Consider the following 18,194-nt stretch of genomic DNA (forward strand, 5'->3'; position numbering starts at 1 on the left):
GAATGCTGGCAAATAAATGACGATTACACCGGGCAGGCTGTACTTCATCTTCGTTGTAGCAGGCATGCAGGATGAATACTGGGTAAGACGTGGCCTCAGTAAAAAGCTATTAAAATCCCTGGTAAATGGGAAGGGATACTTCTGGCCCATCGCAAAAGAACACAGCGAGAACATGGGCTCCTAACTCTGGTTTTGTAAAACTCTGACATCTTGTTACTTTTTCCTTGATGGTATAGATGACATTCAGTGTCTACACCAGGTAACAACATTTTAATATAATTTGTGTAATTTGCAGAATGTAAGAGCCACATGGCTGTTGTGGCAGTTTTTGAGGTATGAAAACAGCCCACCCTGACAGAAAGGAAAGCAGGTGCAGCCCCATGACTGTGAGCAATGCAAGGCCACCCACAGGGCCTGTGAGCTCCATGTGGGATAAAGACACTTCCATAAAATCTAGAGATGCCACCTGGACCCTAGAAGCTTTATGAAGTTTACAAGCTTTGACAAAGCTGACACAGAATTAACTAGTGACTGTGAAAGAAACATTTTAAGAAAGGAGTATGTCTCCCTCACACACACATATGCACATGCTACAAGAAGTTATAGAGAAAATTAAACTCAGATAAAAGTTAAGCCTATAATTACACATTTAATTTTGCAATGCATTATCCAGATACTGAAACCCAATATATGCTTTGCTTGAAAATGAAGGCAACTGGCATTAGAATGCAAAATTCAATTAAGAATAATCGTAGTGCAGCTCTGGATATTAGGAATGCCAACATCACAGATCCAAGAAAATACATTAACTTCCCAATTGCTACAGAATTTGCAAGCTGAACAAAATATTCTGCAAATATCTAAAACTCTGCAGCAACCTCTTATGGGGGCTGGCCAAAGATAAAATATCTCAAACAATCTAAAGCTCTAAGTTCCTCTTAAAAAAAGCTTTTTTTTCCCTAGATTTTCCACTCCCCCCCCCCCCCCCCCGAAAAAGCTCAGTCCAAGGCTCTTCTACAACTCAGGGCCACTCTTCTCCATTCTCCTGTCACTTTGCCTCCCTTTCCCAGATCAGGGCATCAACTTTTTATCTTTTTCCATGTTAGGAAAAGATGATGTAGCTCGGCTGACACACTGCACCGAGGTACTGCAATTGCCTGAACTGGCTGTGCCCAAGATGGGCTTTGGTGCTAGGACACACTTCCCATTAGACAACTATATCACCTCCCACTATCCCAGGCATCTCACCTATCCAGAAACAGCGCAACACATAAGCGGCATTAGGTTTGGTTTTTTTTTTCACTCTAACGATGTGCTGTAACTATGTTCAGCGGGTTCATGCATTTAACCTTTGTACATTTAACATTCACACTCCAAGTCCTTCCCAATCCCAGTTTCTTGCACAATAAACTGCAACTTTTTGCTTATATTCACAAATTAGAAAATTATAAATACACATCATTTAACTACAAATTAACAGAGCCAAACATTTCTTACAATAGTTAAGCAACACCAGATGCAGAAGAGATATCCAAAATAAAACCCTCTCATAAAATGATAACATTTTATATAAAATGTTGTATTACATTAGCATATAACTATAATCTTAACTATGAACGCTCAAAGTTTTTTTTTATACAGTATATAGAATTATATGTTTAGTACAAATATAATTACTATGTAATCTGCAGGGCATATAATTATGCAATATATGAATAGTACATGCTAATTACCATGTGATTGCAGAGTAATTACATGGTTATTTGTGCCTGGGAGTCAACTGCTGCATTTCGCTCTGTAAAAGAAGATTCTGTGGCAGAGCTCTGAATGGGGCATTTCAATACAAGCAGACATCGGCTTACCATATGATATATTAGAAAACATTCTTTGAAAGAAAACCAGAGATGTAATAAAGCATCTCTTCACTGATAATCATATGTATGTTTTCCATTAAGGGTCCAAAGTGTAGTAAATGCTGCTACAGAATTAAATAGCACTGTTAATATAACCACCTCAAAAATCAAAAGGGACAGGTTAATCAATCTTTTTAAAGAGCACAAGCCAATTCACTGACCACACAAACAGCAGTGAAAGTTATCCTGGATGAAGGCTGAATTAGCTGCAAATTGTTCATAAACAATAGTTAAGCTCATTCATATCTTTGATACAATTTGCATCTACCCAAGACTCGCATTCCTCTACATGTCAACTCTGAACATGGACCAGGTCTTTTGGTGTTTGGTTTTGGTTTTTTTTCTCCCTAGAACTACCCCTGGCTGTAACTTGCCACTTGGCTTTTCTATTTTGATACATATGTCTCTAACTATTGTTTCTGGCACATTTATCGTGACTTTACACAAATTATTTCTACTTTTTAAACCCAAGACTAACCTACATCACATAAGAGATGTGCACCAACTGCATTTGAATTAAACAAGACTGTCTAAACCAACTCTTCTCATTAATAACAGCTTCTCTCAAGCTTTTAAATCATGTTTTAATGCAAAATTTGCAATACAGAACACACTTTATACTTTATTTTTATTGAAAAAATGCAATATAATATATTATACAATATAATATATTATACAATATAACAATTCCTAAGACCTGTGATAACTACGAACAGTTAACAATACTGAGAGTGTTTCTGAGGCTTACTTACGCAGCAGTAATACATAAGGTCAAAATTTCACCCAGCTTCTGTTCTGTAAAGCTTAAATTATTAAGACAGGCAGGAGTTTGGCTCTTACTAGGTACTGACTACGTTAAGAGCAAATGGATCTAATCCAGAGCCACTTTTCCTGCCAGCATCCTTTGGGAAAGGTCTGTGTAAGGAGATCCTTTTTCTGTCCCCCCCTCTCTTGGGGCACTTGGATATGGACTGAGGGAAGTCAGAGCTGTAGCCTGGGACAAGAAACAATTCCTTCCCACCACCATTTCCCCACCCAGAGCCTCCTCTCTCACAAGTCCGCTTTGCCTTGGGCCCATTCTGGAAATCTCTGCCAAACCACGCAGCTCTCTGCTCCTGCCAAATCACTGCAGACTCCGAGGTAGGTTACTTCCAGGCAGGTGGTGAGCGATGCCTCATGCCTGTGCATGAGGCACCAGGTCCCACCGGCAGCAAGGGGCCCAGCAGAGGAGATCAGCAAACACTAGGATGCTGTCTCCCAACAGAAGTCACCAGCAGCTGCGAGCTGCTTCGCTGCTATGGGTGCTGCCCTGACGCGGCGCAGGCAGAGTCACGGCAGAACACAGTCAGAGCCAGGAGCTGCTCCTTTGGTGGGGAACCAGCAGCTCCCAGCACCCATAGTGTTAGGATGCCTAAAAACATCCTCCTACCAGGCAGTTTGCTGTACACTATGTGCAAAAACTCTGGGGCAGCAATAATTAGCTTACACATACTAATTTACTTCTACATGGATTGCTGGCTCACAGCTCTTCTACTGCACATGTAACGCACGCAAGGTGAGATGTTTTTCTGACAAATTTTACTGATGTAAAAAATGTGCCTTGTGTTATAGCGTAAGGTGTTACCACTCTGATATTTGTTATCTCCTCAACACCCCCCACCCTGGACCAATGCTGTTACAGCCACAACAGCTCTGGATTCAAGCTCCCATACAACAGCAGAAAGCAGCCAGCCAAACGCTCCAGTCTTTTATCCAGAGATGTCTCTGCAGTTTTAATAGGGCTTCCTCTGCCCTGTGTGATCTTCGTCATGCTTCACTCTCTTTCAACAGGCTCTTCACCTTAATCCTTCATCTTCCTTGCATTTCCATTTCTATTTCATTTCTGCACCTACTGAGCCTTTGGCTCTCTCCTCAACTCCCGTTAACCCCATGGTGCAGAAGAAGGGATTCTCAGCAGACATTGGTAGCTTCTTACTCGTGCTTCCACTAGACGGAAGGAGTGAAAGGACTATTACTTGTTCTATGAGATTCTTATTAAACAGCAAAAAGGACTCTTAGTTTTCAATTTTCCTACAGTACATAAAAAGCAATTTGCTGAGTTTGCCATTAAAATTACAATTACTATTTGCAAGTAATTAGCATTAGTAGGTTTTCTAGGGTTTTTAGTGAAGGGAAGGCTGTAAAGAGGGTAGTAAATGCTAATGTGGTAGAAGGAAAAATTACAAAGCGATAGAGGTGACCACAGGGGTATGGGCCTGCTTCAATGCAGGTGCAGGATATGGCCTATAGGAACCAAAAATCGACCAAAATAAAGAGGAGAACCATGATCCCACTTTAACAAAAGTGCTGCTAGGGGGTTCACCAAAGTAGTTCCGCTTTGTAAGAACAGATTAAAAAAAATAAGGAAAGCACGGGGAATACTGTCATCTGCATCTTAATGGATTCAAATAAACTACCATTTTCCTGGACAAATTATTTCTAATCCCAAATGGCAGAGAAAAAACAAGTCATCACTGAGAAATCATGAGACTGATGCACATACATGTTCATGGTATTCTGAGGTTCTACTTGTCTTCTACTCAGCCTTTAGAGAACAGTCAAGCCTACTTCAAACCTATTCTATAATAATGATAAGCAGGTGCTTAGCTTTTTAAAATTAAAGCTAATACATTATCAGCTATACCCAGGGCTTTCAGAGTACTACCAAATACAGCAATATGCATGTTGAAATTATAATAGATGGCAGCAGTAAGTACACCGGGCAACAAGGATGTTGAGTCTGACATCTGTGTGCAGAAAAGCACACCCAGGGCTAAAGCAGCAGAAGCACCTAAGTCAAAACTGCCCCAACAGAGACTTTAGTTTCTTGAGACCAAAGCTGGAACACTTTACATTCACGGTCAGTCCTGGGCATGCAAGTCTTTGAAAATGCAAATTCCACAGGTGCCTAGAATGCTTTTCTGAATACACGCATAAATACACCTGAGGAGTAAAGACTATCTCTTGTCCAAGCCCTATAGAGATGAATATTTACATTTCTTAGTGTGAACCAACAGACATGATTTGGAAGTGTTCATCACTACCATCTTCTGCACAACTGCTATGCCCAGTCTTTTTCAAAACAACCTGGCCTTTTTTTTTTTTTTTTTATGAGACTCTACAGATCAGGATCTAGGAGACTTTGGTTCAATGCCTTCCCTGACCTGGGGACCCAGAACCACTGTTCTCATTTCCCAGAAGTGGTCTCAAACTCCTCGCTGTAGGGTGTTCTCAAGAAGGTGCATGGGAAATAGTGTATATTGCAAAACACAAGAGAGAGCATGATGTTTCAGGCCAAAAATGAGAGGTCTCCTTGGGAGGCAGATTGCTGGATTCTGGCCTGCACCCAGGAAAGGGAGTTATTTCTCTTGCAAGAGCAATGACTGGAAACCAAGATTCCCTGCCTGAAGATTACTCCCTTAATTGTAAGTCTGCAGAGGCGTGATCCCACTTGTGCTCTCTTCTTATAATCCCTTCTAAAAAAGCATAATCCTTTCTATACCACAGCTCATCCCCTTCCTTCCAGACCAACCTACTGCCTAATCCATAGGGTAGTCTCATGGGCTTTGTGAAAACCCATAAAGAAGAGCACAGGCACCTCACCTCCTCAAAGACTATTCTGATTACTAACTTAATGACTGAAGGGCCATGACATCTTTTGCTACGTGCCCATTAAAAGAAGAGTGGCTCTACTACCGACTGCTGTGTGGACGGATGCACCTGCCTGAGGCTGTGAATCTGGCTCGTCAGGTTCAAAGTCTCCGACAAATCTGTTTCTGTATTTCTTATTGTCCATCTAGAGATTTATTGTGCAGGTTTTTTTGTTGGTTGCTTGGTTTTGGGTTTGGAGGGTGGAGAAGGTATTTTTTGTTTTCTACACAGTATTCCCTGTGTCCTTTGTAAGGATTCTGGGCATCTTTAGGTATCACCTTTCTGGATGTTTACTCCAGAAGGCTACATGCCCTACGCACTGCATTTTGCACTGCCCAAGCTCACCACTGGATCTGGTCTCTAATACTTAGCAGGACTCTTGTCTCCATTTAGAGTTGGATCCTGATACTTTCAGTTGACCATTTCCCAGTGCCTTTAATAGACATTACACATAAAGAGTGCAAGAGAAGATTGTGCTGGATATTCGTTGATGAAAAAGGGGAGAAATTATGTCTTAAGATTTCCTTTGGTACTTTTCTGGGGAGGCATGTGGAAAAGCTGAGTGGAAAAAGCAGGTGGCTGAGCCCCGTGGGTTGGTGGAGGAACATCTGCTCAACTTAGAGGTGATGCAATTCTACAGTGAACTGGTCTAAATTTTTGTTCCAGGAGAGCAGTGAGGGAGAGGAAACCCTGCTCCCCAGTGTTAACAACATTGGGGTCTGCTGCTGAAATTCTTTGTCTTCACTCACACAAAAATCTTTATTTATCACCTTTCATTTCTGCTACAAATCTAATGAAAGGCTATGCCAGGGTCCCTAATTTTCCCCATGGCACTGAGGATGGCAGTTTTGCATTATATTCACAGCAGCATAGTTAAATCCATTTTATTCGCTAGAGTTATTCTGAATTTTCAACAGTTTAAGTTCAAGAATTTGGTTCTTTAATGCTACTTTTACTTCTTCTGTCCAAGGTATGAAGGCAGAAATGTATGAATAAAATCAGAGGCTGCTAAACAAAGACACTTCCAATCATTGCAAACTGATGCAGTCACTGTTTCTCACATTACTGCACCAATTATTTCAGTTCTACCCTAAAGAGTTTTAGGGTGTAAAGGTCATTTTAACGTATCTACACGGCACTAGCACGAGAGATGGATTATGCATGACTGGGACCATGTACAGAATATATTTTTTTCTGAGGGACTCATCTCAGGCATTCCATATACAATTCATGCTCTGTACTGAGTCAGAGGCTGGTTTTGTGATGTGGAAGGCTATTGCCACCGTTTCAGCTGAGTTGTTCTAATTAATTTCCCCTTAAAATATTCAAAGTGAAAATGTGTTACTGCATATTATGCTCTCATATTATACAGTTCAGTATTTTATTATTAGCTAAATGCTAAGTCAACAGAATTGAGAAGGAACTAGCACACACAGAAATACAGAATAAACCTGTGAAAATATTCAAACCCACACGGTTGTCATGAGAAGTGATTTACAGCATGCAAGTTCTTAAGACACAGTGAGGGACTGTTTACTAAGTCACGCCAATTACAGGGCAACTTTCAGCATTTCTTTTTATTACCGCAGAAGTGAATTCACAACTTGTTTCCGCTTTTCCTCAGACTTGATTAATTACCATGTTAACATAACTACCTTTCTCCTGCTTATAATGGGCTCCCTCTAAAGTGCTGCCCCAGCAAAATAAACGGGAAGAAAGATTCTAGCTCTTTGCTCTAGTATTGCAATCCTTTCTAATCTCACTATTTCTCAAATGTGTGTTCCATTCCAATAAAGCTTCTGTGAATATTATAGCAGATTAGATAATACAAGGTTACAGCCCTTGTAATTGATCCTTCAAGGTTCTTTTTGCCTTTTTCCAGTTGACGTGGTAAAAATTACATTTAGATGTGCTTGTTGACACTTGAGAATTCACTTTGTTGGTCATATACACTGTTTCAGAGCGATCACATTACATAATGATGTATTTCTAGTGCTTTATTTCTTCTATACCTACAACCCCATTAAGCTGTAAGCAAACCTCCCGTGGGGCTGTAAGCCTACAAGTATCAAGGGGGCAATGCTCCCATACTGTTCAGGGTATAGCTGGAGAAAGTATTATGCGAGGATACAGGGTTAAAACATTAGCTGCTATTTTAAAATATCTTCAAATAAATAAAAGCAACTTAAAATGAAAAGTTAAATTTTCATTTATAAAAAAAAAATACACATTTTAACGAACACAGACCATGTATGCTGGCACCTAAAACACAGTTATCTGTAGCAATGGTTTGTGTATCACATGACCACTGGAATAAAGTGATTAATTGGACTGTTGCAGTAAATGTGATCATTACACTTTTAATTAACCTTTTCAACCTCTTACACCTTTCAGGTTTGCTATACATTAGATTTTCGCAGTTTTCAAGTTATTACACTTGACTAAGCTTAAAACAATGCAGAGTTGGGTTAGAAAGATAAGAAAAACAATTCAAACAACTCTTACTGTTCGTAATAAGAAAAGACCACTGATACTGTCATCATAAGGGTAGTTATAAATCAGGTGGAGGACAGACATTCTGAACTCCGTGGCTACGTTCCCACCTAATTTTTGTTTTGGCAGCACACTGTTATTTAATGGCTCTGGCTACCAGGAAACTAGCTTTTGAAAATTCTCTCTCAACCTAGTTATAATTACTCCATATAAATCATACAATGATCAATTATAATAATCTTAGCTTCATCCATTATTTAAACTTCGCATTTGAATCTACACAGCAGGAGTGCAGGAAATTCCAGAGTCCTCTCTCTGCTCACTAACAACTGCTTTATTCCTGAAGTCACGCCAGTTACAAAAAAAGAAGGGGCCAGATATGCTCTTAGCTATGACATCGAAACCTGAAATAACCAAATTTTGGACAAGGAAAGGTTTTTGGCCCTGAATATGGTATTTTTTCTAACCACACCAGTTTCCTGTTGTTGAAGCTAAAAATCAAACATGAGATTTTGCTTTCTTTACATCGGTGCACCAGAATCAGAGGAGTTCTACAATTCTATATACTGAGAGCACAGAATATTCTTACTTAAAAATGGCTTAGATCTTTCTCAAATATATTCATACAGACCAGACACATTTGTATACACACACATATATGTACATAGAATGTTTCAATACTATTTGGCTGATGTCTCATTTCACAACAAAACTACTTATATATTTGTCAACAAGTACAAGAAATAAGCCAATGTTTTTGTTTAACTTAAGGCTGATTCTGAGATATCTGAACTCAGTGTGATTGGAACGATAAGTCTGATGGAAGGACGAAAGACGCTAAAAGGAAACAAACTTTCACAAAGGCTCAAGCAAAACATCCAAACATTTTTCAGAAAAAACTTTAAAACTGTAACTGGATTTCAAATTAGAAACAAGGATTTTTAGAGCATTTTAATAAACTTACTATATTTTTGACTATGCAAAATATTAAGCTTATGATTATTATTTTTTGTACCTTGTCCTATTTCAGTCTCAGACATTTATATGCTATAAAGAGTAAACATAGGGTCTGTTCTGAGGTTTAATATTTTGAAATTTTCCACAACATATTTTAGTGTTTCAACTATGTGCCAAGAATTGCTTTGTCAATAAAGCTGTATTTTTCCGCTTTACTTTTTTTTCATTTCATTAAACAATAAAGTTGTGAAAATGTGGGAAGTGAACACGTAAAAAGTGTTAGGATATATTAAAAAAATTAAGTGATGCTTTTGCACATACAGAACCACACTTTTTCTCAAAATCAAAATAAAGAGTAATAGGTGAATCAAAGCAAAAGACGTCAAAGTTGGGAAAATTAATACTGTGCGGCACAACAGAAAAAGGGCCGAGAAAACCCTCAACTTAGACTATAATGGTACATACAAATGGGCACAACTCCAACACCAGGAACAAAAATATAAGCCCATATGTCCAAATTTGGGCATCACATGAAATTTGTCCATGGACAAAGCACAAGCAGAAGCTCAGCAAATGGTGCATAAATAAAAATTAACTGGTAGGATTTTCAATTTTTTTTTTTAAATAAGAGGCAAATATGACCCACAGCAACTCTTTTCAGGAGACAGAAACTCTTCCTCAAAAGTCATAACATAAGCCATGTTTTCCAGACATCTAAATTTATGCGATTTTATTCTCAGATTTGAAAAGAAAAAAAAAAGAGATTTAAAAAAAAAAAAATCCATTGACCAAGAGTTCCTGTTTGAATTGTACTCAGGAGATCGCTACAGACAGACAAAACCTGTTAATTCAAGAGTTGCTGAAGCATAGCTTACTCCAGCCTCAAGCAATACCAGTGTAGGTAGGGATGGTTTACACGCACTGACTGTCTACTGCAGGAGTATATATTAGCTTATCTATGACAGCAGCTTGCTCCTGATGGCTATAACCTGAAAAAAAAAAAAAGAGTCAAAGTATATAAAACCTTACTAGAAAAATTATCCTGCTTATTCTGCAGTATTACTCTCTTGGAAAGAAAATCAAGAGACGACAGAGGGCTGGAGAAGCGATTGTGAATGGAGTTTGACAACAGCAGCTGATCAGATAAATCAGGAAACGTTTGAAAGCAGAGAGTGCAGAAAGATACGCTCTCTCCAGCATAACAAGAGGAAAGCTCTACCTTCTCCACAGCTCTCCTGCAACTCCTGTCAGGTAGACACAGATGTCTCTGTTGTCACGACAAAGGTGCACTACATAGCAGTAACGGAGACCGGGCAGATGCTCAACTAATGACAGCAGCAGCAGGGGTGGGGTAAAGGTTGCCACCATGGCAGCAGAGAGGGGCAAGGGTCAGAGAACAGCAAAAGTCACAGCAGCTGTGGGGGCACCACATCAACCCCCTTTCCCTGCTGCAAGGGAAAGCCATTTGGGGCAGTTATCTGGCCTATCTACCAAACAATATGAGCCTCATTCCATTAATCCACCACCAGCTGCTCTTCTTTTCTCTATCAGTTGGTCCCAATGCAATCCTGCTGAATACAAATGAATTCACCACAATAGGAAGAGGGTGACACTGGTAACTCTCGTCCATTCATGGATTTGCTGTGGATCAGCTTCAGCAAGTTTATGTGAGGCGCAGTCACTGTGTTGCTGCTGACTTCACCTCAAGTCTCATGGCTGAGAATTCAAAAGGCAACGAACAAGGAGATATGTGCATTGAGGCAGGTGAACTTAATGGAACAAGAGATGTAAGATACTTTGGAAATAAGTAACTTAATTGATACTGACTTAGAGATTAAATAATGATTATGATGATCACTATCCCATTGTGTGTCCAGAAGACAAAGCAGTACAAAATGAAGGTAAAGCAGTTGTGTATGATGTATGTCACTTACCTGTGTGCAACTGGGGGTTCATTAACTTGAGATCATTACATTATTTAACAAATTAGACCACACTAATTTAACTAATTAGACCACTGCCTACTGTCTACTCTAAATTACCTTTTACTTCCCTGTATGACACGTATGACATGTGGCAATAGACAGAAAGCTTCTTTCTGTTTTGTTTCCAGTGTCCTAGTCTTTCCCATTATCCGCTGATCCCTCTCCATGAGCGAGTCTGGTTTACCTTTACTTATCTCTTATAAATGCCTAACTTCTCTCTTTTTCCAAATGTAAAAATGCAGTTTTTCCTGAAAAAAAGGCAAGCAGGAAATAAAATCATTTTTACTTCATTGTTAACTACATAGCGCTCATGCCTCTTATTTGAGGTGCTGCCCCCATGACCCAGCTGTTATGTTACTTTATGTCTAGTCTGAAGCCCACTGAACACAGTATTTTTTACTTCCATTTGCTTCAATAAACCCTGGATCAAGGTTCAATAAACTCTGGATCCAGTTTTTAAGCCCTAATTCAGCCTATGCTTTAAACTCATTTAAATCAACTAAGTATTTGATTAAGTGTTATCATAAAGTAGGCATCAGCTTACACTCTTCTTGGCTCCATTTTTAACTCTAAAATGCATATGGAATGCACTGGCTTTTATTTAGTGCACGTTTACAAATATGTGAATGCACACGTACATAAGAGTAAAGTAAAAACAACTGCAAGAGAACCAGTGTTACACTAAACCTAATTATTTCAATGTTCAAACACTACAGTAAAATGATCGCCCTCCTAATTCGAGAGGAGTGATCCTCACTAAGTAAAATGGCCACGCTATTTACATTTAAATAGTCTATTTTATTTAGAGCCACTTCACACACATGCACGCTACTGAATTGCAGTCAGTTCTGGAGTGGAGAATTATACCTATCCAGCACCAGCAACACTGTCCGAGGCACTGGAGGGACATTGATAAGAGATAAACTAAGAGAGTATAATACCACTGTAATCAAAACTATAATATTTCTCCAAATCACTGTTTTGTTTTGTTTTGTTTTTCCAACAGTAACACTCCTGATCAGATAAAAAGTGTTACTGCTGCCAGGAATTCAAACCATGAGACTGACATCCCAACTCACATCCTGCTGGGACACGTGCAGTATTGACCTCAATGGGTGATTCTGAAATACTAAGTCACTGGTATTAACAATATTAATCACATCCCCTTCATGGTGGGTGTGGTGAGTACAGTGTTGCAGAGACAGCAATTGTGCAGTGCGCAATAGCTGTACAGTGCACAACAGCTGTACAGTGGCAGAGTCATTCTTCTGGCACATAGCAGAGTCCACTTGTTTGTATTTACATGCTTCTGCATCCCCACCAAAACCATAAAAGTTTGCTTACATATGTATTGACTAGTGTCAATAGCAGTATTTTTACTTTTTAGTATACTTACAAATGCATATATTTAGTTAAAAAATAGTACTCAGATCAATGCCTGTGATCTAAACTAAACCTGCATCTTGAAGCTTGTGATGTTCTAAAATTATTGTGATGTATGAGAGAGACATAAAATAATAAAGACCCCAAACAAGCACGGCGCATAGAAGCACTGAGGGGAGAACAGAACCCTCAAAATTCACTACACATTGGATACCACCATGCACGTGCATTTCTTGGTCAGCAACAACTCTTGCTCTCCAAGGCCTTCATACAACTGTGAAACTTTCACACCTCCGATTAAGTGTACAGCCAATACAATAGTATAGTTTCCTCTGCAATTCAAGAGCATGAGAAAGAAAGATTAAGAACATTATTGAAATCAACACAAAAACTTCAACTAAAATGACTCATGATAGGCTGTTAAAGCTAGAATGATGTAGAAAGGAGAGATACCCACAGTACAGTAGTGCACCAGTAAATAAATAAAGTACAAAAGTCCCACATATTTGACATTTGAAGAACAAAACTATCCATCAATGTCTTGGCATAGATCGATCAAACAAAATGCTACTGCCGAAAACCTAATAGTATGATGGTAATAATGTAGCCATAAAGCCTCTACTCTGTAATTGACTGCTTCCACTTCAAGCTAACATTTCTAAAAGAGTGAGTAATGTTCACCTAAAGGATTGAATGACAATCAGCTACACCTCGCGCTGTTCTTCCCTGCTTATGCTGGGTAATTGTTGAGGGACATGAGCCAGAGGGGAAACAGTCTACTCAAATAAGGAAATTTAGATGAAGAATGGTAGTTAATCTTAAAGGAAAATATACAGTTTCCTATCTGATTGTAAAACACAACACAGTACTGTACTCCAGCCACCACACGCTCTCCTAAAGAAGAAGCAGAAGCCTCAGTAGTGACTCCATAAATAGGTCAGAGTAGGTTTTATATTTCAAACAGGTATTTAAACTTTTAGCAAGGTATAGAAAATATACCATATGCGTCCCAAAATTACAGCCTCTATTCTTTGAAAAAAACCCCATATTTCTGAGAAATGACAGATAGATTGTATGCTTTGGTCAGATTTTCCTTTGGTTGATGGGGAAATAATGCAATTTCACTGGAAGTCAAGGGAGTTAATTAGTGTTATAAAACCAAAAAGAACTATACACTTCAGTGACATGATCTGTCTTCATAACTTTCATGATCTTACAGAGCAGACTATCTCAAAAATAGTATGAGATTAACACACAGTTTATTTAGTTTTAATTCAGGACAGTAAGATGAATTTAGGCATATTTTTGTACTTTCCTGAATGGAAAAAAAAATTTGAACAACTGAAGAATCAGTTTGGGTTTTTTTTTTAATTTTTTGAGGCCAGAATGACGAAGTTAAATTTACTTTTTAAGTTCCACTGCAGATAAAAATATATTTATAATTAAAATGTTTGGAACTCTCTAATGGACCATGACTGTAAGTCAAATTGCTCTGTCGCCTTTGATATATACTTAAAGGTAATTGGCTAGTCTTAGTGATGTATTTTTAAAGAGCTACCTATTGATTAATAATGTTTCAGTATTAATATAACCACTTTGTGTGGATCAAGAAACATCAATAGCAAAACCCCATATTTATCCACAAATTAACTGGATATAGATCTGTTGCTTTAAGCCAAACGGGGTGTGTTCATTCATTATTTTACAAGAGGAATGAGGTAAATCTAACAGTGAAGATTAAAGCAAAACTGTTTTATATTTTAGCTTCATACAATGGATAAAGTTCACATTCTTACGCTCTTGCAGAACACATAAAGGATGCAAAAGCAAAACTCCCACCTGCGGGAATCTATGACACAGTAGTTTTGTACTGTAAGGCCAAAATGGACAAAATGAAATGTATAGTACAAGGAGAGGTGGTTTTTTTCTTTCTTTTGTTTTTTTTTAATCCAGTTAAAAATGGATTAAACTAGTAAATTATCTTGTAATCTGATCCACACAGCCAGAGCTACACACACTCATCTGGTAGTGATGGGTGGTCCCTGTCACCCAACAGACTCCATAGGGACACAGAGGTTTGCTGGTTTAAAGAGATATTTGAGAATACTACCCTGGCCTGCATGTGGTGAGCCATCACACAAATATATAACTGAACATGAAAAACTGCTGGCAGATGGAAGTTATCTACCTGAGACTACAGTTTACATTCACACAGCGTATGTAAACGTGTGAGAAAAACACTCAGTTAATTTCCATAGGAAGCAGCAGAATACCATTGTGCTTTCCCACTGCAAACACTAACGAATAAATTCACCAAAGCTGCATTGTCAAGTATTTTGCCAAGCAGTTCAAAACCTGCATTGTGCTGTGAAATCTTAACAAGATCAGAGCAATTCAAGGCTGGAAGGAACTGTAATGGCTATCTAGTTCATCCTCCTGTGGCAAGCCAAACTGAGCCCATCCTTTGCAAAATATCTGTCTATATCTCCCCGTGGAGGGGATGCTACAGCCTCCAGAGTATTACGTACGGTGCCTAGCTATTTTTAAAGTTAGATTTCTTTTCCCTAATATCTAACCTAAACACCACATACTACAATTCAGACCAATTGACAATTACCCTGTCACAAAGGATATTAGACTGCTTTGACATTTGTTCTTAATGGATCCACACTGACCCTCCTTATCACCTTACATCCCCTGGATGCTTTTAAATCAATTTTTTTAATACCCTAGTCTATCATCCTTCCAAGCACTGAGTCTGGGAACCGCATCGTAATTCCCTGGGCCTTCTTCCTAGGTTTATTTTATTGATGGTGTATGTGTGTGTGTGTGTATATATATAAAATTATTTTTTTAATAAGGTAGGTACTATATTACTCTTTCCCCAGCCCCCTGGGATCCCCTCTGTCTTCCCTGAGTTCTCAAAGATAGTTGTTAATGGTGTAGCGACAGCTTCAGCTTAAGTACTCTAAAATGAATGTCATCAAGCTTTTGGAATATTTTCAGGCCATCAGAAGGAAAAAAAACCTAACATTTCTTGTATAATTTCCTTTCTTTCTATTCAAGACACAATTTAACTTGAAACTAAAAAGGAAATACTAATCTTTAAGTTTTTTTTCAGTGCCACGTCATGTGGTAACATACCACACGTTACAAATCAAACATGTTAAAAGAGTCTTCCTAAATTGCTTGCCGAGTAATGTTGAATACTTTTTAGATGATCTCTTATCAGTAGAGAACAGTAGTTCTCAAAGACAAAAATCTGCCTTTTCACCTCCAAACAGATCATCAAGGAATAAATAGACACAGGAAGTGAGGCCTAAGGTACTGGCGGTCTTCAGTTGGTTTTTTTGCTACTCTGGAGAAGGAAAACAAACTTTCACCCCAACTGAGAAGTTAAACCAGATTTCTGGTGACCTTATCTCACCACAGTGGTCCAGAGAAGTAGAAGCATTCTGATAAATCAGATTCTGAAACAGAGCAAAGTTGGCCAAAACTTTATTACTGTTGGTTTGTTCGTTATTGAATACATAAATGGATAGCCTTTCTATTCAAATTAACTAAAGCCACTTGTGGCAAAACCAGGATCTTCCAATGTGCACTCACATCTCTAGAGCTTCAAAGCCTCAAGCTATGTGCAGTGTGTCCTTATTCAAAAGAGATCACAAAGCCACTAGATAAGGACAACCCATCCACCACCAGTTGCCCCATCACCCTTCTAAACTTGTATCTGACCATCAGGAGGAATAAAATAAGGACCTCTTGAATCTCAAATGCATTAAACTGCTTACCTTCCTTCCTATTTTCCTGAGCAGGAAGCTGCAATCTTTCTTAATCTCTCTTCTGGTCACCATACAGGCAAATTATTTGGGCTAGGACAACAGTGGCTAAGGCTACTGCTATGAAGAATGCGATGGAGCTGAAGAAACACAGCAAATCCGGATGGAGCCTCAACGACGGGAAGCAAGGCAGCACAAATAAGATCACACATCGTGCATAGCAAAGATGATACCTGAGCCATGATCCCCAGTGCTACATGGCTGTGGATCCAGCAAATCAAGGACTTCCACAATGTCTGCTTTACAGTCGGATGAGCAAGGGATTTTTTTCCCAGCATCTGTTCTCAACAAAACTAGAGGATTTGCTGAGCCTTACAGATAATAGGGCCTATTCTATCTGTTCAGGAAAATACTGAAAACAACTGGAATAGAAGAGCTAATCAGCACTCCAAAGTCTTATCACCGCAAAGCTGTCAGTCAGCCAGAGCCTAGGGAGCTCCAAACCCATTCTCTTAGCATTTCCTATTTCCTATTCATCTATAAAATCGCACGAAGCTAGTGAAGGGACAGTGCCAGGAGCATCAGTTTCCATTTCTGAAGGGCTCCTAGAAGTGTCAGTCGGCTCAGCATTCAGCCCCTGAGTTGCAGGGAGCTGAAAAGACATGGGATCAGGGAATATCACCTCAAATCAAATGTAATCTATGGCCTTCAGATGAGGGCCATAGCCATTAAATGACCCCCCAACTGCAAAACTATGCAAAGCCCTGCTATAAACAAAGGAGATCTAGTTCCTGGATGAAGCACTTTGTCCTTCCCTAATCAGTAATTCTTTTCAAGGGAAATTAAAGTGTTAGGACAGAGCTACTACTATGTTAGAACGGCTCTTAGAAGAGTTCACTTCTCCTCTGAGTTTGCAAAAGCTTAGAATAAGCTCAATAACAGGGTATCCATTCTGCATTATGGTAGACCATGCCATCTCGGATTCACAGCTGGATCCTTCAGGCTTCTGAAGCAGCAAGAGCAGGAAGGGGAAAGCACAGTTTGTTATAATTAACAATTTACTGTGGGTCTGCACATCCTAAAATTGTAGCTACTGCAGAAACAACAAAAGGATTAGCTGCTTCAACAAACATATAACTTGCATAAATCTTCTCTATTTCATTTGTTTCCAAAGAATAATTCTAAGGTCATTTTTGCCTTTCTGGAAGAAAAAAAAATTAGCCAACTTTCCTAGTTTGTCTTAATCCAAATATTTCTGTAGAACTTATTAATGATTGGCCTGATCTGGAAAAGCTCAATTTGTATGTAAAGCTTGCTGCAAAGTAAGTTGCAAAGAAGTAACATGGCACTACATCAAATGAAGTTTAATATTTTCCTACTTTCTTTTAACTAGTCTCACAGGTGCTTTATATTTTCCTACAATATTTTTATGCAATTCAGAATCCTAAATCACAGTGACCCACCCAAATTCCCATCAAGTTAAGCAGATGCACAAGAAGCAATTCAGAAAACAAGCAGTAACACTAAGAAAAAAAGCTATTAAACATGCAGAGGAAGCTTTTACCACGGCAAAGAGATAGGTCAAGTTGTGCAAAAAGGAAATATAAGGAGCAGTTTAATGGCCTTAAATGCATCAGTAATTTTACAGCATTTGCCTTTTTTTTTTACAGTGAAAGGATGTAGTCAATACCTAAAAGCTACTATATTTAACTGGAAAAATGAGTGACCACTGTTTACTACTACAGAGTCCAGGCCCTAGGTCCATGACAAAAATTACTATTTACTTCAAATCAAGCAGCTAGAAGGCTTTCATATATTTAAAATAAACATTTTTCTGAATTTTCATCCAAGATTCCTCATTGTCATTTTTGAGAAATTGCAGCAAATTAGTAAGGATCTCTATCCATGGTTGAAAATATTTTTTTTTATAACAATGAAGTCATTACTCTTTTATTTCTGTAAATTCCATGAGAGCAAGAAATAGAAGCACAAGA

The 18,194-nt window shown here is 38.7% G+C and overlaps 1 protein-coding gene across 1 annotated transcript in view; it reads right to left on the reverse strand.

The window, feature by feature from the left end:
• GFRA1 (GDNF family receptor alpha 1) overlaps nt 1-18,194 on the reverse strand; it is a 141,336-nt gene that overhangs the window by 52,202 nt on the left and 70,940 nt on the right. The window lies entirely within an intron of this gene.

The sequence above is a fragment of the Chlamydotis macqueenii genome, chromosome 7, assembly GCF_036417535.1.
Source record: "Chlamydotis macqueenii isolate bChlMac1 chromosome 7, bChlMac1.mat, whole genome shotgun sequence".
Classification (NCBI taxonomy): Eukaryota; Metazoa; Chordata; class Aves; order Otidiformes; family Otididae; genus Chlamydotis; species Chlamydotis macqueenii.